Here is a 22,014-nt window from a genome sequence, read left to right as displayed (position 1 = left end):
GTCATGCAACGAAGTGGACTTGACTTTCAGAAATGTTTTCTACTGCCCTGTTTCATTCGAAAGTCTTCTACCAGGTGCTTTAAAATATTTTGAGCTTTACCAAGAAACAGGAGATAGGTTTCCCTGTGAAACATTTTTAATGAGTCCCCTTTCTCGAATTTAAACATGATGCTTACAATAGCAGCTGGCATTAATCAAGCCCTTATTCCAGGCACTGGATTGGGTGTCTGAAGACATAGGGTATCCGTGAGGACATCATTGTCAGATTATTTATGGAGGGTAAATTTCCTACTTTGGCAAGAATATGAGGATTGTTAAAGAATTATTTAAAGGGGATTATTTAAAGAGGATTATAGCAACATATGACTGATTTGCTTTCTAGAAAAGACCCAAAGAGTATTCTCAATTTACCACGTGCTGGAATGGAAGTTGGTTGGTTCCTCTTCGATTTCATTAATGGAGATCCTTTGCTTTGCTCTCTTGTATTACTAAATCCTGAAGTAGCCTAGGATACATGATATATAGTAACATGGAGACAATCGAAAACCCCTTGCAATAGCTGTAGTCGTGGCCGAGTGGTTAAGGCGATGGACTAGAAATCCATTGGGGTCCCCCCGCGCAGGTTCGAATCCTGCCGACTACGATAGGTGGTCTTTTTACGTATTTGCACCTTCTCCGTTCAGTGTAATTCACCTTCAATTACAGCCTACTTTTAAACGTATTAAAAATTCCCTCAGACTTTCTCAGGTTACATCAAATTGGAGTTCTTATTGACCACGAAGGAATCATACCATATGAGTGAACTAAAGCAAGGGAACCAATAGAACTCTTGTGTTTGAATTCTGAGGTTTTGGGGTTGGAAATCCTGGTAATAGGGAAAAAGGAAGTTGAAAGAAAAGATTTCACACATTCATATTTAGAGCAACATAGCAAATCCAGTACTTCCTTTTTTGTAAGTGTAAATGATACATGTAGGTGTGGGCCAGTGGCGCAATGGATAACGCGTCTGACTACGGATCAGAAGATTCCAGGTTCGAGTCCTGGCTGGCTCGTTATTTTGGCTGTCCTCTTTGAGGTCCGCAATTCTCACCTTTCTTAGGCCACTGCAATTATATATATACATGTTTTATTTTTAAATTTCTTTTGTAATATCATTTTACACAAAGTGGCAAAAATGTTAATAATACAGTCTCCAGCTCTAGTTCACTACTCTTTTCTTACATATGTAAATTTTCTTTAAATCATATCATTAAATTGATTGTTTTCAAAGTTGACTAGTCCTCACATTAGATGATAAAAACTTACAAAAAGGAAGACCTTTCAAATGCATTATTCTTTGAAAGTAGAGATTGGGAGTTTTGCAACGAGTATTTCTAAGTACCAACTCTTTTCCTCCCTCTTTTTTTTCAAGATTTAATTTTTCAGAGCAGTTTTAGGTTCACAGCAAGATGAAGAGGAAGGTTCCACATGCACAGCCTCCCTCATTATCAACATCCCACAACCAGAGTGGCACATTTGTTACAATTGCTGAACCTACTTTGACACATTGTAATCACCCAAAGTTTATAGTGTAGGTTGCAGTTCACCCTTGGTGTTATAGTTCTGTGGGTCTGGATAGATGTATAATGACATGTATCCATCATTATAGCATTTAAGGTTTCTCCATGTCATCTAATAGCTTGGTAGCTCATTTCTTTTTAATGCTGAATAATATCTCATTATCTGATGAAGGGCATCTTGGTGGCTTCCAAGTTTTGGCAATTACAAATAAGCTGCTGTAAATATCTGTGTTCAGGTTTTTGCATGGCCATATACTTCAACTCCTTCGGGCAAATAACGAGTCGTGCAATTGCTGGGTTGTATGGTAAGAGTATGTTTAATTTTGTAAGGAACTGGCCAGTTGTCTTACCCCGAGACTGCACCATTTTGCTTTCCCACCAGCAATGAATGACAGTTCCTGTTGCCCCATGTCCTTGCCAGCCTTTGATACCAGTGTTCTGGATTTTGGACATTCTAAGAAGTGTGTTGTGGTATCCCGTTCTTGCTTTAATTTTCATTTCTCTCATGACCTGTGATGGGGAGCACCTTTTCATATGTTTTAAAAATGGGCCAAACAGCTTCTCAGACACCACCAAAGATCTATAGGTGGCATATTGCAAATTTTGTTAGGTTTTTATTTCTATCCTGTTGACATAGACGTAATTTAAAGAATCAAACCTCTCACAGATTCCCATCAAGAATTAATCCCTTCTTTCCTGCTCCCTGTGCTAAAGGGAATAGATCGTTTGGGGAGAAAAAGGACCAGGCCTAGCAGAGGATGGTTTCGATCCATCGACCTCTGGGTTATGGGCCCAGCACGCTTCCGCTGCGCCACTCTGCTGCGGCAAGCGCGGGTCTCATAGTTAATAATCGGCTCCTCCCTGATTTGTCTCCCCCCCCGCCCCCCGCCTTTTCCCCCTCAATCTGCAAGAATAGAAAAATGGGTCATTTTTCCCTTCAGAGTAGCAGTCTGTCTTTTGTAATGCGGGAGCCCTGAGCCTGAACGAACTCCTAAGAGAAGGGAGAAGAAGAAATGGAAAGAGCCGACCGCGGACGCGCCTCTCCGGTGCTCGGAGGCGTGCTTAGCCGTGACATCCGTGACCGTGCGCCGTGAGAATGTGTACCTTTCAGCACGATGTCTGCTGATCCCCAAATGCCACGTCTCCAACTTATTCTAAGTTATACAGAATGCTGGAGGCTGCTGCAGTAAACGTGCGTTCCCTTCCGCGCTCTATGCGATCGCTCATAGTCTGTCGATGGGGGACGGAGGCTGCAGCCCCAGGTGAGAGTAAGACGCACGCTCCTGCACGTAATCTTGACACCGTTTTAGGGGGTTCGAGGAACTTCTAGCCCAGAAGGCTAGCGTTCTCTCATTCCCTATAGTCTCAATTGGACAAACAAAACTGTGTTTGGGTTTTCTGCGCCGGGAAAGGAAGTGACCTCTTCCGTGATTGGACGTGCGAAGGAATCAGCGGGAAGGAATCCCAGCGAGCCAAGGTGGGCTCGCTGTGGGCTCGCTTTGGCGTGGAAAAGCTGACCCGTGGGCGCAGCAGGTGAGCTAAGGTCGCCCGCTAGAAGCAGACGAGCTGTCCGAGAAGATCTGCTAAGGTTCGGAAGGTTGGAAAGACCCGTGGGTGAAGACATGGGTCTGCCAGCACAGAAGCGAGCGCGGAGAGGCCGGGAGCCTTGGGCATATTAACGCACGAGCTGGTGAAAAGCGAAATTCAGAACATTTGCAATAAAAAAGCAAAAACGCCTCTATGCCCCCCCAAAAAAAAGTCCAAAGATACAATACCGACATCGTATCTTCCTGTGTATGCTGACTATTATTTACTTTTTAAAGCTATTTTAATGAGGACAGCCAGGGTGGGAGAAAGCGGGGAAGGCACGTCTCTCTTCCTCCTACGTCTCACTTCCCAGACCAGGACTTTCCACAGACGCTAAAACTACTGACCCCGACGTGATTTGAACACGCAACCTTCTGATCTGGAGTCAGACGCGCTACCGTTGCGCCACGAGGTCCGCGAGGGCGGCCCCCATTTCTTTCCCTGTCAACCGGATCCATGAGATTAATTCTCTGCACGCGGTGAAGTTCACACAGGTGAATACAATATAGTGCCCGGCTGCCTTCTTCTGGATCGAAACGCTGTCCCTCTGATCACTCCCCGATTCTGCCTCCCAACGGCTTCTATTTACAGTCCTTCCTACCCTATTTCATTCCTGGTTTTCTCCATATACATTAAAAATAGATGTTTGGGGGAGTTCTGGTTGTGTTGTTTTGTTTTGTTTTGTTTTTTGTCTTTTTAGAAAAATGGACATTTTGTCTTTTGAGAAATATGGCTGTTGAAGGGCAGTCGCTCTGGAGTGCCGTGGAGATAGGGGAGGTAGCAAAGAAAATTGTGTGTCCTCTCTCCCCCCCAGTCAGGGCGACCAGCGCGGGGTTCGAATTTGTTTCCCGAGCGTAGGTTCCAGCTGGCGCGTCCGGGAAGGAGGTGGACGCGGGGGCTGCGCGCTGTGACCCGCGCCGCACCCACCGGGACCGATCCGCGTTTCCCCGCACCCTCTGCTCTCCGTTTGCGGGGAAACGTGGCTGCTTTCCTACTGCGGGAGGCCTCCAGGATCTGATCACTGGGTCTCAAACTGCCCCCGAAAAGAGCAAGGAATCTTCTGTGTGAGCAAGTTGGTAATTCTGGCCCCGTGGTTCCGCTGGCCAAAGCGCCTGTCTTGAGACCTGGAGATCCGGCTTTTGAATCTCAGGGGAATTTTTCCGGAGACCTGACATCATGCAGACCATCTCCTCGAATGGTGAGAGGTCTCTTTGAACTCCCAAAAAAGATATTCTGAAAAGTGATCCACTGTTGTGAAACAGACCTATCTCCAGAAATTAGGGTTTCCCTTTCTTAATCTTGAAAAATCGGTCCAGAGCCCAGGGCTCGGGGTGGGAATTGCAAAGGAATGTAGATACCGGCTTGAAGAAGCGTGTGTTTGACCTTGCAGGTTGCGAGTACCCTTGGCAGGTTATACGCGGGTATTGGCTGGTACTCGCTCTGTGGGGGCAGTGGGGCGAGGTGAGGCACCTGGGGGAGGGATGTGTTGGAGCCGGCCGCACTGGGAGGTGAGATAACCTGGGCTTTGAGAGAGTAAACCACCAAAGTTTGGGAGAATCTGAGACCGCTTACCAAAAGGAATGGGTGTACAGGTGTGCGGGCTCCAGAGAATTCAGTGTGATCCTTGCTGGCTGAGATTTGTAATTTATACTTTCCTCACCTACCTGTAAAATAGGGATAATAATAGTAGTGCCTGCCTCCTAGGACTGCGTTGGTAAATGTCATGTATTCTAAGTGAGTTTATATATTTATGTATGTTTAGAATGATGCCTACCAGGCTCACAATAAGCTCTTAATAACATTAGGAAGTGGGGTGTCTGGCTGGCTCAGGGGGGAGAGCATGCCCCTCCTGATCTGTGAGTTATGAGTTCAAGCCCCATGGCAGCTGCAGGGGTTATTAAACAAGCAAACTTTAAATAAATGTTAGTGTAATTACTATCACTATAAGGCTTGCTGAAATTCTTTTACGTAATCTCTATACCCAACATGGGGCTCAAACTCACAACCCCAAGATCAAGAGCCACACACTCCACCGAGGGAGCCAGCCAGGTGACCCTAAGGTTTGCTGAAACTCTTAAAAGCATTTTGCACACATCACCAGCCTGGCTTGGCAGAGACTGGTAACACTTACATTTGTCAATTGCTAGTTTCCTCCATAGATTTAGAGCTTGCTGTCATCGAACAGAATTAAATAAACTGGCTTATCTCAAATGTTAGAACTATTATTATTTTTAATAAGTAAACTTAAAATAATAATAAAAATAGCTCTCATGCCAGGTCACAGCTAAAATCAGGCAGGCATTGACAAAGAGGGCTGCATATGAACATGCAAACTAACATGGACTCAAGCCAACAACTGAAATTTAAAACTCAGTGAAACACTGTGACTCACAGAAGTGTTTTTATTCATCTGTTTCAGTTGCTGCTTCATAGTTGTGCACAGCACAGCTGACTTCTGTCTGGTTGTTTGACCGACTGTTGCTAATATTGGAGCAGTTTGGGATCATATTTCAAAATTAAATAGTTATTCATTCTAACAAGTTCCCAGAGCACGAAGTTGCTTCTCTCACTCCTTGCTGCCTGGGTAGGCTTTTCTTTCCCAGACCCGGAGACCCATGATCCCAGGCTTTCCAGACTTGGTTTTGCTAATCACCCTATTATAATCTGAGGCTCGGGCAAGTGAGTTTTCAGGACCCCTCCAAGCCGGGGTCTTAGCACCAAATCATGCTTACTGTTTATTTGGATCTCAAGCCTCAATTCTGATAGCCGGCTTTGTCTTTGTGTCCATGTTTTCTGTTTCTATCTAGTACCTAGTCCAGACACTTGGATCGAGCCCTAGAGAGAGAGTTAAGTAAGGGACTCCAGGAATAAGCCCTTTGGTTTTGGCCAGGCCCCTCCCACAGACTGTCTCCTGCCCACCATCCCCGCCTGCTGACAGATTCCCACCATATCAGTAGCTGGGCTGGGTCTCCAGATGTCTTTGTTCCCATCACACATCTCATTACTGAGATCTTCACACCTTCTTTGACAAGACACATTGCTGAAATCTCCGGACCGGACTGCTCCCCTGCACACAGACCCCCGTCTGCTACCACCTCTTCTGAGTGGCCCCCCTGCTTGGTTGGGTTCGTTCCTGACTCCTGCTGGGAGCCACCCTCAAGCCTCCCGCACCTGCTGGGTAGGCCAAGGTTCGGGCTGCCTCTGCCACACCAACATAAATTTGTGTTTGGGGTAGGAAAGAGGGGTCAAGTGTAACTATGTGTGTTCAAAACCTAGTTGAAAGATTCACACCCATTATGGTGGTTATTACCAAAAAAGAAAGACAAATAACGGGTGTTGGCAAGATATGGACAAATTGGGACTCTTCTGCATCATGGCGGAAATGCAAAATATGCAACCACTGTGGAAAACAGTATGGCGACTCCTCGAAAAATTAAACATAGAATTACCATATGACCCAGCATTTCACTTGTAGGTGTATAGTCAAAAGGGTTGAAAGCAGGTACTCGGACAGACGCTGTACTTGTAATATTGTATCATATTGGAGAATCCCACTTACATGGCGCTGCCTGGAACAGTCAAATTCAGGGACAGAAGGAAGAACAGTGGTCACAGGGCCTGAGGGGGGGCTGGGGAGTTCTTGTTTAATGGTGTCAAAGTTTCAGTTTAAGATGATGAAAAAGTTCTGGAGATGGATGGTGGCGATGCTTTCACAACAATATCATTGCACTCCCTGCCCCTGAATTTACACTCCATAATTGCTAAAATGGCAAACTGGGTTGTGCATAGTTCACCACAATAAAAAAAAATAACTAAAAAACTAATTCAAAGAGAAAGGCAGAGGGGCAGTCATAAGGAGGAATTGGAAGTTAGAAAAGACAGCCACAGAGGTGCAATGTGATGACTTTTCACTGTCCCCCCTTCAGGTGCAGAAAAATGACCACTGGTGGGCCTGTTGTGGGTAAGGTGGGTGCCTCCCCCACCCCCTTCCCCTCTGTGCTCTGTCTCTGCCACACTGGCCTCCACAAGGGAAAAATCCTGAACGTTTCTTTAAGGAGGGAGGCGATGTCCTCTTCACTCTTCCTTCCTCAGCGTGTCTCCTTAAAAATACAATACGCTCAACATGAGGTCGCACTTTTGATTTTATAAGGCGAGGTCTGACCGATGGCTGTTAACCCCACCCCTGAGATTAACTCAGGAGCCTCTCATGAGCTACACGGAAGACCCGAGGAGCATCCCCGTGCACTCACCGAAGCTGTGTACCTCCCTCTCTCCACATCTCCTTCCTTGCTTTAGTGTTCTCTGTGGTGCCTGGCTACATCTAGCATGCTACGTATTTTATTCAGACATGTACTCATTACCTATTAAAAGTAACTAAATTAAAAGCCAAGACACAGCCACTTTAGGGCTCTGTGTGGGAGGTCAGCTTGCCCTCCACACAGTATGTTCCCAGGGGTTCCCGCACCCCCTCCCCACCACATCAGGTCTACTGCTCCCTGCTAAGAACAGACACCAGGGAGTTTACCCACCGCAGTGGCAGCCTCTCGAGAAATCAGACTCTCAGACTTGATACCCATCACACCTTTGGTGGTGGATCCCCTGGAATGCAGAACGCGTGGTTAGTTATCATGGTAGAGGCTGCTGTGGTCGATTTATCAGTCTGTTTCCTTTTCCTCTTGGAAACACAACTGTCTCAGCCCCCCGGGCAGCAAGAGCAAAGAGACCACAGACTGGGGGGCTGAAACGAGGCTGGGAGTCCAAGATCAAGGCTCTGGCAGGTTTGGTATGGCTGTGTCCTCGCCTGGGGCAGAGGGGCCAGGGAGCTCTCTGGGGTCCCTTTTATAAAGACACGAATTCCATTCATGAAGCCGCAACCTAAGCATCTCCCAAAGCCCCTGCCTCCAGACACAATCACATCGGCCTCAGGTTGCAACGTGGAAATTTGGGGCAACACAGAAACTCTATCTAAACGACATATCCTAGGCTCCTTTGCAAACTAGGGGTGGCCATGTGGCTGGGATCTAAACAGGGACTGTGGAAGAATTGTAACCAGCCAGGTAGCAACTTTGAGGCTTGACCCAGGAGAACCCCCCATGAAAGCTCTTCTCTGCTCTCATTAGTGTCACTTTCCCTGATGGCTGTAAACACTCCCCAAGATAAATTTGCGATGGCCTCTTTGGTTTTTTTTTAAGATTTTATTTATTTATTCGGCAGAGATAGAGACAGCCAGTGAGAGAGGGAACACAAGCAGGGGGAGTGGGAGAGGAAGAAGCAGGCTCATAGCGGAGGAGCCTGATGTGGGGCTCGATCCCATAACGCCGGGATCACGCCCTGAGCCGAAGGCAGACGCTTAACCGCTGTGCCACCCAGGCGCCCCTGCGATGGCCTCTTGAGCGTATGGCCCACTGACAGACATCGGAAGGGTCTCAAGACCGATGTTCTCCTAGGCAGTAGTAGTGATGTCATTTTTTTGAACGTTGGTAGGTTTGGTGGGGACCACAGCTGTGGCCAAGAAAGAATTCTTGAGATGTCTTTGGTGCAAATGGTAGTTTTATTAAACCACAGGGACTGGACCTGTGGGCAGAAAGAGCTGCTGTCCCAGGAGTGAGAGGAGCAAGTGATTATATATGTTGGGGTTGGGAGAAGTAAAGAAAAGGGAAGTTCCAAAAGGACTTTCACAGGTTAGAGAAAACTCGGGATCCTGGAGGAATGTTGGAATCTGCCTATCTCCAGTATTTGTCCATGGGCTGCAAGTTATAAGGAGATTTAATTTTATCTACATTTCCTTCTGCCTTTGTTTCTCACATCAGTAGTAAATAACTAACTTAGCAGGAGCTAGCCCCTCAAGGTCCTGAAAGCTCTACTTCCAAATTCCTTAGACACTTACACTATCCTTAGCAAACCCCCCCAAAACTAGAAGGTATTTAATCAGTCACTCCTCACAAACACGAGTGCAGCTCTTCCTGCCCACACCTCCTGTCCCCACATCACATCAAGAGTATACAGTATATAGAAATTAGAATGTGTGTCCTGAGTTACTTACTCAGTGTAAAATGTGTTTCTTACTGCAGGCCTCAGTAAAACAAACAAACCAGTGTGAGATTACGTCAGAACAAAGACCTAGGAACCACGGGAGTCAGAACCACAGGAGGGAAAGGAAGCTTGGCAGGCTTCCTCCAGATGTGGCCAGGATGGGAGAGAAGAGAGGATTTGCGTGGTTGCACGCTGAGAAACCACGGCCCAAGGACGCGGAGGCAGAGGGGCAGATGGCAATCGAGAGCCAGCGACTCTTCGCCTAGCCTGCACAAGTCAGAACTCTTCTCTTCACCCCTCAAGTGAGATACGATTCCAAGGAAACAGGGAGCCCCACATTACTTCCTGAGTTTGTGGCCCACAGCATTCAAACCGATTCAGGGGATCTTCTAATTCTATTACAACGTTCTTGCCGGCAAAACCCACGTCTTTCAGTTCTTAGGATCCCCACTGTGCGCAGCCCTCGGCTTGTCCATTGACAAGACACTCCTCCGATCTCAGGCGACAGGTGCCTTGCTCCCCGGCGCGGGGCGCGTGCAGACACGCGCGGCGGCCACTAGGGGGCGGAGAAGCCTAAAGATGACCCGGTGGGACGCGAACAGGAGGAGAGGGGGTGAGAGGAGGGGAGGGAGAAGGGGCAGGAGAGGGAGAGGGAGGGGAGGGAGAGGGAGAGGGAGAGGGAGGGGGAGAGAGGCAGCTGGAGTTTCGCCGAAGAAGCAAAGAGAGGCGAAGGGAGCAGGGGAGGAGGGAAAGCAAGTTGGGGGGGGGGGAACGTAATTGTCTGCATGGCAGTTAAGTGAGGATACTTCACACCTCTTAAAGATCAAAACTTCGACCAGGTAAACGTGAAGCTCTAATTGCCTCATTAAGAGAGCAAGGAGGGGGGAAACCTCCCCTCGAGCAGGTAGAGGCGGAGCTCTGAGGGGTGTACAGAAACGCGCGGCCTTTATAGGAAGGAGGGTGGGGCAAGGAGGTTATTAGCAAAAGAAAAGGAAGGACTGTTTCGGGCGAAGTCACCCTCCCCCTAGGAGTGGGGGGAGGGGCTTGGAGAGGGCGCAGGTGGCCGACTCCCTGGGCGGTGAGGTGCCGACCGGAAAGTTCCTGACCTGTTAAAAGACTGCATTTCTGGGGGAGATGGAAACTGCAGGGAGGTCAGGTCGAAAGCCCTGTAGTTTTCTTGTGGACGCTTCTTACAATGTGTCGTAGATACTGTTTCATTGTCTCCTAACACCCAGCTGGATCATGATTCCTACCCACTTGTACTTTCAACCCGAAATACTGTGGATTAAAACAGAAAACAGACTCTATACGTGACAAAATGAAGAGGAAAAGTTAGGGTGGGGATGTCGAGGCTGCTGGAGCTTTCCTCTGTTTCACACTTTAAGTCCATGCCTGTGGTTATTCTGGATAATATGCCAAGAGTGCAGTCCTCCCGTCAGAGCTCAGACAAAAGGATGGAGCAGTCAGTACTCACAACTTAACAGACGTCCGCCCCCTCGGAGTTGGCGTGCCGGAGAGAGGGAGACAGAAAAAACAGGTCAGGTAGGTCACAGCATGTCCGATGGTGACCGACATGCTATGGAGAAAAATTAAGCACGGAAGAAAGATAAAGAAGGGCAGGGGAGGAGAGAGTGGTCAGGGAGGGTTTTGAGCCGTCTCCTCATCTGTAAAGCGGGGACTAGAGCCCCCGCCTCCTAAGGTTCTGGTGAGGAACAGATGAGTTCGCACAGGCCTTAGCAAGTGCTCCACAAATGTGAACAGCAACAAGAGAAAGTGAGAGCCTTTGTTACCTGTAATCATCGCCTTTGGAGCTGTTCTGTTTAGCTCCACAGAGCAGTTAAAGCCGGAAGGTGAAAGAAAGGTCCAAGGAGGTAGAGTTTGCACTGTAGGAGAAAAGCTTTCTCACGACTAGCCTTGTTCATTTTGTAAGGTAGTGAGCTGCCCATTTGGGGAATGTTTAAGCAGAGATCTGATGGCGGCCAGTGAAGGATGTCATTGAAAGGGTTTCTGCACTGTGTGGACAACTAACACAGCCATGTTTTATAATTCTTTTCAAATATCAAACTTATGATTCAACTGAAATTTACCTGTAAATTAATCTGACCTATATTGAATGATATACATTCACTAGGCAAATCCTTTTTGAATTCTTCTGTTGGTCATTTTTGGAGACGAATCATAGAGTTTATCATAGAGTGGAAATACAGCTACTGTGTTACGTCATGGTCCACAAACAGCAGGTGGCATAATGCTTTTCTGCATTACTTTCAGAAAGTCAAAATGTTTCCTTCGAAATGTTTTCCTTTATGTTATAATACCTACAACCTATATTACTGTTTTCTCTATTATCGCGAAGACTCAGAACAGCATACCAGTTGGTGTGGGAAACAAAGACAAAAGAAAAAATCAAATTTCCTGACGACTTACAGCCCACTGACAAGTCCTTAGGCAGAGTGACCTTCGTCTAGAAACTTAACTGCCTCGATGTTAATACTTTGCCAAGGGCAAAAGGCAATCTTAGCTTAATATTATCCCAACCTCCAGGATCCTGTAAGAGTTCTTTAACATATAAAAATTCCTTTGGAAACTTCCTGCATCTCTACCCCCCCAAGATAGATGTTAGCAATCATCCTCCCAGCATATGGCCCACGGATCTACACCTGAAGGGTCATGACTGAGTTTTTACTAAACAGTAATAAATGACCTTTTCCTAACAACAGCCAGCCCCCTAGAGATCCTAGAAACTCTCCTTCCAAAATTCCTTAGTGACTTAAGCTATCCCTAACCCCCTCCCAATTTGGAAGTATATTATCAGTCACCTGTCACACACAACCCAATGCAGCTCTTTCCGCCCACGGGTCCTGTCCCCATGCTTTAATAAAACCGCCTTTTTGCACCGAAGGTGTCTCAAGAATTCTTTCTTGACCATTTGCTCTGAATCCCTACATTCCCACGTCACCAGTTATAAGCAGAAACTCTGGAATGAGACGTTTGGCTTTCAGTCTGAGCAGCCTATTCCTCTGTCAGTGACCTGGGAGAGCTTACTAGCGTCTCTGAGCCTCCGATGTCTCTTCTGAGTAGAACGAGCTCACCATTTACTGTTTAAAAGTGATGTTCTAACTTTTATTGTTTAATAATAATTTACTGTTTAAAAGTGATTACATGTAATAACGCATCCATAAAGCATTAGCAGAGTCCCTATAAAAGAAGCAGCCAGTAATTAGCACTTAGTAAAGCTAGTTCTCATCCCCACTCCCACACACCATTGAATGTGAGGCACATTTAATGGCAATGATCTGATATTGTTTGGACCCTGTTTTGAAGAAACCAATCTTCAAAGTAAATTTTTGAGATGTTTGGGGAAATTTACATATGACTTTAGTCTTAATTTTTATTAGGCATGATAAAGGCATTGTGGTTATGTAAAAAAAAAAAAAAAGGCCTTAACTATTGGAGACTTAACCCTGTGGATAAAGCTGTGTGGTGTGTGGGGAGAAAAGTGGGAGCAGAAAGATGTAACATTTTCCATCTGGCAAAACATGAGAGTTGCTGAAGCTGGAGATGGACGCCCGAGGGAGTCTTTATATTATTTTCTCTACTTCTGTGTATGTTTGGAATTTTCCTTAATAAAAAATTGAAAAATATGCTGAAAAAATGGCATGAACATCTTTCTACTACACTGTTGAATTGTAAAATGGCACAAAACTTTAAGAATTCATTTGGGAAAAGAAAAAAAAAGGAATGAAGGAATGCATCCGGGAAGAAAAATACATTCATTGATCCATTCCACAAATATTTACCAAACACCTACAATGTATTAGACACTGTTTGAAGCACCAGCGGAAGAGACATGTACAGAGTTCAGGCTCTGCAGTGACAAGGAACAAATAAACAGGATGCCCGAAGGAAATAAAACGCTGGTAATGATGAGGTTGGGGATATACGTGAGGTTCAGTGGGGTGGAGTCCGGAGCCGACGACCAAGAAAGAATTCTTGAGACGTCTTTGGTGCAAAATGGTGGCTTATTAAAGCACGGGGACAGGACCCATGGGCAGAAAGAGCTGCTGCCCCGGGTTGTGAGGGGTGGCTGATAATATACCATGGGGCTGGGGGAGGTGAGGAAACAGGGAGGTCGAGAAAGTACTTTCATATGTTAAAGGAGACTCACAGGACACCCGAGGCCTTGCCATTATCAAGTTAAGGTTGTTTTTCCCTCTAGGAAGGCATTAGCATGAAGATAGTTGGAAATTTCCTGGAGGCTGCAGATTATAAAGACATTTAATTGTATCTACATTTCCTTCTGGAAGCTGGATTATTGATAGAAATGCTTCGTTCTTGTAAACTGCTAAGAGATTTGCAAACTGAGGGAGACTCAAGTCTTGCAGGATTGTGGTCTCTATAGGTTAACTATTTCTTTGTCATTTAGGGCAGCCAGGAGCACTGAGGAATGTTACCTACATCCCATGGCGGGGGAGGGGAGGGTGCAGGGTGTCAGTTTCCGCTGTGTCCTCTGCTTGCCTTCTGCTCCCTCATCAGTGGGATAGAGCAGTGGTTCTCAGCTGGGGATTGAGGATGATTTGCAGCCCCTCAGGGAACATTTGGCAATGGATGGAGACATTACTGTTTATTACGAACTGGGGGGGGGGCGGGTACTGCCCCTGGCACCGAGAGGGTAGAGTCCAGGGATGCTACTGAACATCCGACTACGTACAGGACAGCTCCCCGCCGTCCCATTCAAAGTGTCAGTAGTGCTGAGGTTGAGACACTGTCAAGCAAGATGGGGTGCTGGAATAGCCAGTTGGAGGGGCGACGGCTGAGCTGAGACAGGAATGATGCGAAGGAGGGAGCCTTCTTCTGAGAGGAGAGCATGCAGGCATGCGGCAAGTCCTGGGAGCAGGAGAGCTTTCAGTGGGAAAGGAAGAGACAGAAGGCCTTCGAAGGAGGTGGCTAAAGAGGAAGCGGGGGAGGGCGCAGGTCACAGAGGGTGCTCCCCGAGCTCACTCACAATGCTGAGTCTCAGAGCCCCACCCCAGATTTAGGGAGTCAGTCTCCATTTTAATAAGATCCCCACCCAAGGCATGGGGACCGCCTCTCAGTCAGGGAAGCACGCCCTGCAGAATGGTGAGGAATTTGGATCTTATTTAAGCTGCAAGTGTTGTCAGCTGAACTGGGGAGACCCTGGGCCCTGGGGCCTTGACCCAGCCAGACCTGAAGGAGTCACCAAAGGTTGTTGGTCTTGTTATGAGAAGGAATTCAAGGACAGACGCGCAGCACAGCAGACAAGCGACACAGTGGAAAAGTTTTTTTTTAATGAAAACTATACTCCCCTGAGATGAGAGGGGGAGCTTGAGAGAGAGAGAAAGAGAGAGAGAAAGAGAGCTGCATGACCTGGTATTGGGTTTCTATTTGGGGGGGGGGGGGCAGAAGCAGGGCTTCCTGCTTTTTCTTCCTCACTTGCTCAGGGGTTTCCCGTTGTGGCATTGCCATCGTGGGCCTGTCTGGTGGGATCTGGCTTCTCGTGGATGCTGCCAGGACAGGCCTCTGACCTTTCCCACAGCTGGCCGTGGCCACCTCCTTGCTGGCCTCCGGGCATCCCCTTAGAACTCACTAACTGTCTACTCTGACACAAGGACCACTGGCGGGTACAGGGGGGAGCCTGCCATGGTGACCTTTCCTCCCCATGATGCAAGGTACATGGGGCAGGGCCAAGTGCAGAGGAGGGAGACTATTCAGGAAACAGTGGCAGGCAGCAATGCCAGAGATGATGGTGCCGCCTTGGACCGTGGTGGTAACCGTGGAGTCCCAGAATGTCAATCAGGGTTTATTTGGAAGTAGAGCTGATAGGACTTGCTGGTGGGTTAGATGCTGGTGGTAAGGGGAGGGTAGAAGCAGGGATGACTTTCCGGTTTGGGCTTGAGCATATATGTGGATGGCGGGCCACTAGGGTTTCCTTCGGTGTTGAGATTGTGTATGTGTGTTCAGGGTTTTGCACATGCTACTTCTGGGGTCAGAGCTCTCTCCTGTGGTGGATAGGCCCACTGCCCCCAGTTCTCGCGTTGTCAGCCACGTGTCTTTGCCGTGCCACACCTCCTTAGCTTTGGGCTTGGCCAGCGGTGTATCAGTGAAGTGGGCTAGGGCTCTAAATGTGCTTGATATAACCCCCTGACACGTTCGGTTTGTTTTGAGGCATGGTTACAATAGAAACCTGTCGAACACACGTACACCCAGTATCGAGTAGATGTTATTACCATTATTATTTTTTTAAATAGAAGAATAGGAAATCCTTACCACTGATTAGTTGGGGGACTATTTTGCTATGTCTGAGGTTCCTGTTTTGTGAATCTGAGCAGCTTAATCATTGCTGAGCATGAAGTTGGGGGAGGAACCAGAGGACAGAGGGCCCTTGCTCCCAGCCCCCCATTCCAGGGAAAACAGGCTTACTTCCAGGGCAGGATCTGGATAAAGGACAATCCCAGGGATGAGAGGACTCCCTTGCACCTGAAAATCTGTTTCCAACTGGCTCACTATTTCCTGAAGTCTATTTAATGAGGGACATAGCCTTTTCGTCAACAATTAGAATTCACAGATTTCAAATGCAATATAAAAAAAGTAGAGCGGATGAGTTTTTAAGTTAGATAATCGTGCTCTCCCCCTGTCATCTCTTTCTCTTTTTATTCAGCCAGTGGTCTGGGCACCAACTCCAGTTCCCCTCCCATAGGCCAGTGCGAAATCCAAGACGCCTCACCTTACAGAGCACATCTGATAAGGGGTAGGGTTAAAACTCAGCGGGCCCTGGGCGTCGGAAACTGAGTACCCAGAGGAGACTGGATATCCTGAAGTCAAACTTCTCGAATTCCACAAATTGGCCTCAGGTACAGCCTTTTTCTAAAACAAACAGAAATAGGGGCTAAGGTATGTGCTGCATTCCGTGCATGGATGCGCCCATGCAAGCCCTCGGACCCCTGTCAGTTAGAAAGCACCACCCCGGAGCTGAGACCAGCATTTCTGGACGTACCTCTCTCTCGGCTGACAACAGCCCCACCACAAACAAATGCAAAAATAAAGCAGGTTTGTTTGTCCTCTGAAGTGGGGCTTGCTTCTCAGGCGCGCACTGAATCACAACAGCTTTCCCCACTAAGCCTGAGGAGCTTACCCACCAACATTCATGTTTTCCTTCCAGAGTATGGAGTTATCTCTGGTAATTAGCTGTCCAGTGGGGGAAGACATTTCCCAGCATCCCTTGCAGCTGGGGGGTGGTCCACGGACTGATTCTCGGCAACAGAATATGGGTGGAAGTGAGGTGTGTCACCTGCCTTAGGGGATGGCCAATTTCTCTTTCTCCTTTCTGGCCATATGCGGAGGGCTCTGCTGTCAGGGATGGGGACTCACACATGAAAGGGTCACACCTACAAAACCTACCTGTCACCAGAAGCAACTGACAATTATCTAAGACATTAATTACTGTTGAATTAAGCCCCTGACATTTTGGAATATTGTTGTTACAGCACCTAGCAATACCCAAAGCAATATGTACACCTTCCGTGTTCTAGAATATGTAGAAATAGCAACCGTTCTTCAGGGAGGCAGTGTTTGCACGTTTCCTCGCTTCCCCCAGCTTAGGAGCCTGTCCTTGAATAGCCCTGATGCTAATGACATCAGAGGAATTTGGTGACCTCAACCTTGTAATCGAGGTGCCCGGCCAAGAGCACGTGACCTTATCAATAAGTCTGGGGCTTTGTGTATCTGTTAGGCAGTGTCTGGAAGGGGTTGGGGGTGGGGAAACGTGCCCTCCGGGGCCCTTGCCTGAAGTTTAGCATCTAGTTTGGAAATCAGGCTGCTTCTTTGCGTCAAACTAACGTGGATCCTCCAGGCAAGAATGGAATGTTTCCTTCTCATCGATATGAGTTCGAGAAAGAAGCTTTTGGTAGCCTGTGAATTTTAAAGAACAAGTTTCCCAGTGAATAAGAAGGCAGGAAGCACTCAGAGAAGGGGTTTGTTTGCATCTTTGTGGCTGCAGCGTAACATCGGAGAAATCGTATCTCCCGTTAACTATGCCGTTGGCTTTAGCAGACGTGTCTATCTCCCCAGCCTGCCGAAGGCAGGGCCGGTTTTTACATTCCGAGCTAACTCGCGCTCCTCGCTCCTCTGTACTGCCGTGCCCACTTCTATTTTATTGTGTCTCTGAACTCCACCCCATGCCTGTCCTCAGTCCTTCACAGTTTTATGATTTTATGACTGTCATTCTTCGAGGGATCTGTGGGGCCCTCGGGTCCTCAAGAACGTCTAGTCCTTCTTGCAGAGCACTTCTCCCAGCAGGTGCCCGGGAATGGACAGAAGAGAGGGAAAGTTCCAGAGCCCTCCTGCTTCCAGAAGCCCCATTGGAGGCAGTCTTGATTCTTATTGGGTGTGGCCAGGTACCTAGGGCCACACTGCCGCTGATGTCAGGAATGGCCAGGCATTTAGGAGATACGGATACCCAGATAAAGATAACCCACTGATCATTTTAGAGTAGACAACTGAAAGTTACTCCTCCACATATTCCCAATACTGTATTGGGGCCTGGTGCATTTCGTAATCATGTTCTTCTACTTGACAGGTGAGCTGAAGTGTCCAGAGGAAAGCACACTGATGTCTGCCACTTTACTTTAAAAGGCATGAAACAAACAAAAAAAAAATAAGTAAGGATTGAAATACATAAGAGAGAATGAATAGGGGGCTGAATGGAAAGATAGATTGTAACAAAGTAAGCAACAGTCCGAGTTGGTCTGGCCGCTCAGAGATACATCCATGCCCCCCTCTACACCCCCCCCCCCCGCCCAGTGGCCTCCGGGGGCTTCTGCTCCTGTCTCCGTGGAACCTGGGAGCAAATGCAGAGTTCAGACTCCAAATCCACCTGAGAACACTCCCGGCTGGTCCCTAGGAACTGCCTCCACTGCCTTCCAACTGTTCCTGCGATGCCTGTGAGGAAGACACAGGTTTTCCTCCGGAAGAATTCCTGCTGACCCTGTGGCATCAGGTGAAGAACTTCCTTGTGCTGCTCCGCGGGGTCTAAGCTGGGAAGTCGAAGGACAGGGAGAGGAAGGAGAAGACAACGTCTCCGCAGTGACCAGCGCCCAGCGGTTCGGGATCAGCTGTGTCCCGGTGGCTTCTGAGCCCTCCAGCTGCCCGATGGCTTCTGCGCCCTCCAGCTGCCCGGGAGGCTGACCCGCAGGTGGCTGAGGCTCTCCAGCCAAAAGCCCCCAGGCACACACCTGCCGCTGGGCAAGTGGTGTTTGCGACCTGCTGCAGCCGTGGGAGCTGCGGGGTGTCTCCGGAAGAGTGTGTCGGAGAGGACACGGCATAGAGTTTGGGCTTGCGTTGGGGAATCTGGGGGAGGGCTTATGGAAGCGGGGCTTTGGACTGGATGCTGCCGGGGAGGTGGGGGGGTGTCATTCTGTAGGTAGGTATCTTAGTGGGTCTGGTGTAGGGGGAAGACGGTATGTAGGGAGGCTAAGGCTGTAACTGGTGAAGGTTCAGCAGTCTGTCGAAGCCTCTCTCCTAGGGTGGTGTTTGGTCCCCGCCGCAGTGTGGACGGCGTTCAGGTTTTCCTCCACGTTCATACACAGTTGTTGAGTGATCCTGTGTCTCTATCCTTCATAGTGACAAAATGCTCTTGTCTGATGTTGCTGTCCCGTGAAATTGCTTGTGTTCAACAGAGCGCTGAGACCAGGCCCGTGTCCAGGTGTTGAGGGTTGCATTTCTCCTTCTCAGGGCACCCCCTTGACCTGTGGCTTCTGGCTGGGGTTGGTCCATGGGGAGCCATAGCAGACACGGAAGGAGGGAGAGAGGAGAGAGAACTCTGGGTACTTATTCTCCCGGGCTCTCTCCCTGCAGGGCGCCTGTAGCTGGCTACATTTTCCCCTTCGAAGGTCACAGCTCCTATTAAGACAGCCCTCTCTACATGGCTCTATTCTTCTAGATTTTCAAAATAGCCTCTATTCCTCTTGCCCTTGGGGTTAGCTCCACCATTCCTGGACCCTGGGTATAGTTCTAGCCCACATTTTTGTAAACAGCTCCTTAGGGAAACCCTTCCTGGATTATCCAAGGCGAGTGTGCTGTCTGTCGCCTACTGAGTCTCCCCGATACAGGAGGCTCCCCAGAAGGCAGGCTCCTTGATGCTTCTGCAGAGCTGGGCTCTGCTCGAAGTTCATACTGAAACGAAGTGTTACGAAGATGGCAGGATCCTTCTGGAGTGCATGTCCACCAGCGTGAGTCCCCAGCCCCAAACCCGGTAGAGCCGCGCTGAGGGAGAGAGTTCCCCAGCCAAGGCAGCTCCTTTGGTTGCCAATGGAGCAGGTCTGTGTGCAGCCACAGCAGCTGTGAGCCTGAGAAGGGCTCTGGGGCGGGCGTATCCTGTGTCATCAGAATTCCCTCCTGGGCCAGGAAAAGACAGCCAGTATCCACATAACAGGTGGGGCCCTGGGCAGCCTCGGGGACCCCTGTGCTGAGCCAGGCTACTGAAAGGAGGGTGTACGTTCTCCGCTGCTGACTCAGGGCTGGTCTTCGCAGTGAATGTGGGGCACAGAGCAGCAATCCCGAGCCTCCTCGCTCCAGAGAAGCTTCTTTCCCCCACAAAGCTGTTTGGGCCACAATCTGTGACCGCGATGAGAACTGGTCAATATTAGACCTTTAAGCAAAGACGAAATGATTAAATGGGGAAAAAAATGTAGACAACTCTTATCTTAGAGAAAAAGCTAATCTCCGTAAAATAGAAAACAGCCCAGGGAAAAAATGAGCAAAGGACATGAATTATTAGTTCACAGGAAAGGCAATAACACATGAAAGTTTCTCAGTAGAGAAACAGGTCTATATGTCAGAGTGCACTCCTCCAGGAAAGATCACTGTCGGATACGACGCTTGGTAAAATTTCTAATTCCATCTCTTCGTTCAGGTTCCCCAAAAGCTGACTTTTGAGTCAAGGACTTGGGTGCAGGTAGTCTACTTGGGAAGTGACCCCAGGAAACCCAAATTCAGAAATAAAGGGGGAAAAAGTCAACTAAGTGAAAAGTGGCAGAAAGCGTTTGTCAGCTGGTTGGTTACTGTCTGGGCAACTGGGCCCAATCCCACCCCGTACTCTCAGAACCCTCCTGACAGGGGTGGGGAACCTGGGCCACTTATGCCCAGCCCCCAGCCCCCTTTGGGTGAAGGTTGCCTGTAGGGGTGTCAACTCCCCTGCTCTTTCAGGTTGGGCTGCGTATATGCAAAGAAGCACGTATCATCCGTGCTAGAGCAAGCTCTCAGATGGAGAAAAGTGGGCACCTGGGAGCCTGTTACCTTGCAGGACACTGTCTGCCTGACGTGGACCAAGGGTACATGGGATTGCACATCAACAGCATTCCTTACAAGGCTCCCCCTCGGAGGATGTAGGGAATGCCTGGTAAGATCTGTCAGCCCCCCACCCATGGAGCAGCAGTGACTTCCGTCTTCCAAAACATGTCCACGTACTGTGGCCCCGCTGCCCGCCCCACCCCCAATGCACAACACACAGGGACTGAATCTGGTCTGGACCCCCGAGCCAGGCCGGTGGGCGTGCCTTGCAGGTTTTGACTGTCACACCTGTAGCAGGTGTGCCTGGGAGGTTCGGGAGGGCAGTTTTCATCCACAGTGTGGTCCAGAGAAGCAAAGGTAGGTGATCTGCAGGGAGAGTGGACGGAAGCAGTTGCATGGATGGACAGCGTTGGGGGGTGGCCTCCCACTGAGCTTCCTCGCGCAGGCGCCCAACATCAGCTGAGTGTAGAGCAAGGGCCGGGTGTGTAAGGGAGAGAGGAACCACAGAGGGCACGCGTACAAACTCCAGTCCCTCAAGCACCGTCGCGACAGTAAGGCAGGACAGAGGGGAGTGACGGGCAGAGCCTCCCGCCGCCAGAAGAGTCTGAGAACACTGCCAGCTGGGAGCGTGTGGCGTTGTTCTGGGACGAGGGGGGCATGCAGGCGAGGCCGGGCCTCCAGAGGCCGACATGGAGAGCCACGCGGGTGAGAGAGCACCTGCCTCACGACTTCGAGCATTGGGATACAAGACCAGTGCAGTTTTGAAGTGAGTCAGAAGGGATTTGGAAGCCTCCCGAGGAAGCATGTAGGCACTTGGGGGAATATTAAGAAATGTGCGTTGTAAGATTATTCTGCAAGAAAATGTACAGTGGCCGGATTGGGGTCTGGGAGGGGAGCACTGTATGGGTGTCGGGGGTGTTGGGCTCAACCAGAGCGTCTGCGGGCCGACCACGAAGCCCAGCTAGAAAGCCTGTGTGGGGCGCTATCTTCCAGCCCCACTGGGACCCCGCACTCCCTCTCCTAGGACCTCTCACCCAGTCGTTTTTGCATGAATGACACGGCGTCCGCAAAGACTACCTCGGCTGCTGTCTTGCGTCCTCTTTACCAGCCCCCACCCCGCCCTGGGTTCCCTCCCTCTCTCTCCGGCGCCCCCACTAGCGCCCCCACAAGCCCGGCAACTGGAACAGATCCTTCTGGCTTTGGAAGGAAGGCTGCTTATGTTTCCCTCGTCACCTCCCCACCCCCAACTCCGACCACTACACACTCACCCGTCTACACAAGAGGCCGCTCCTGGGGTAAGCCTGCTTCTGAAAATTAGAAAAAGGACATTTTAAAAGTCCAGATAATCTCAAAAAGCTACACGCAGCTGTGCGCTTCTAAACTTTGTGTGTATTCTGCCTAGTGACTGGTGAGGAACTAGGCTCAGGGATACCATTGGCTGGTTGACCCACAGCCGGCCAATCCTGGCTCGAGACCATGCATTGACATCTAGGGACTCTGTGGTCCCAGTGGACCCGGTCCCAGGTCC

General features: G+C 49.1%; 4 non-coding genes across 4 annotated transcripts; 2 read left to right on the top strand and 2 right to left on the bottom strand.

The window, feature by feature from the left end:
- The first annotated feature begins 561 nt into the window (after positions 1-561).
- On the top strand, positions 562-643 carry TRNAS-AGA (transfer RNA serine (anticodon AGA)). The gene has a single exon. It is a non-coding gene; the product is annotated as a tRNA-Ser (tRNA).
- A 336-nt stretch (positions 644-979) lies between these two features.
- TRNAR-ACG (transfer RNA arginine (anticodon ACG)) lies at positions 980-1,052 on the top strand. Its single transcript has one exon. It is a non-coding gene; the product is annotated as a tRNA-Arg (tRNA).
- Positions 1,053-2,308: 1,256 nt separating this feature from the next.
- TRNAM-CAU (transfer RNA methionine (anticodon CAU)) lies at positions 2,309-2,380 on the bottom strand. Its single transcript has one exon. It is a non-coding gene; the product is annotated as a tRNA-Met (tRNA).
- Positions 2,381-3,489: 1,109 nt separating this feature from the next.
- Positions 3,490-3,561, bottom strand: TRNAW-CCA (transfer RNA tryptophan (anticodon CCA)). Its single transcript has one exon. It is a non-coding gene; the product is annotated as a tRNA-Trp (tRNA).
- Positions 3,562-22,014: the final 18,453 nt, after the last annotated feature.

Source organism: Ursus americanus, chromosome 32 (assembly GCF_024610735.1).
Source record: "Ursus americanus isolate L20-20 chromosome 32, mUrsAme1.1.p, whole genome shotgun sequence".
NCBI lineage: Eukaryota > Metazoa > Chordata > Mammalia > Carnivora > Ursidae > Ursus > Ursus americanus.
Note: the sequence above shows the minus strand (reverse complement) of the source record. Positions and strands in the feature narration are given on the sequence as shown.